The sequence below is a fragment of the Merops nubicus genome, unplaced genomic scaffold (assembly GCF_000691845.1).
Source record: "Merops nubicus isolate BGI_N331 unplaced genomic scaffold, ASM69184v1 scaffold352, whole genome shotgun sequence".
Lineage (NCBI taxonomy): Eukaryota > Metazoa > Chordata > Aves > Coraciiformes > Meropidae > Merops > Merops nubicus.
The window spans coordinates 86,205-86,828 of record NW_008592630.1 but is presented as its reverse complement, the minus strand read 5'-3'; the positions used below and the strand labels follow the sequence as shown (position 1 = coordinate 86,828).

Here is a 624-nt window from a genome sequence, read left to right as displayed (position 1 = left end):
TCCCTACTTTTTACAGTCTCTCTCACTGTACCTCTTAGAGACAGGATTTAGGACTCAGCAGATGTTGGCTTCCCTGTCTGGATGTCCTTATGCTCTCCCATTCTCCCCTCCACAAGTCTTTCCATCTGAAGTTTTGAAGTTCTCCATTTTTTAACGCATTTGCAGATTACAGCATATCGTGCTCAATATTTACTGGAACAGAAGCACAGATGGCCTAGATAGTAGGCTGGAGAGGTGGGATCTGTCACAGTAAGAGGTGGGAAAACTGTAGGATAAAATTGGTTAAGGGCATACTGGGAAAGACAGCAGTGAAATGTGAACAGGTGATGAGGAGTTGCTTGAGGGGGGGCTATGTTTGACGTGATAGTGACAAGTGATCTCAGAAGGTGGAAGATAGGATTTAAATTCAGCTGTCTATTCCCTGGGGGCTGGGTGCCAGTAGCATCGGGGGCTCCCCATGGGGTTCTGTTGGAGCAGGTCCTGGCAGCCCGGGCCAGTCCCACCACTGCAGCTGGGAGATTGGGCGGCTCCCTGTGGACGGGCCAAGGCTTGGCTGGGACATGGGCTGATCCTGGCTCAGCAGGACCCATGGCTGCGCAGGGCTGTGGTCTGGAGACTGGCTGT

General features: G+C 51.9%; 1 protein-coding gene across 1 annotated transcript in view; it reads left to right on the top strand.

Moving 5' to 3' along the window:
- Positions 1 to 624, top strand: part of NPAS3 (neuronal PAS domain protein 3) — a 62,892-nt gene that overhangs the window by 31,248 nt on the left and 31,020 nt on the right. The gene's annotated exons all lie outside the window — the stretch shown is intronic.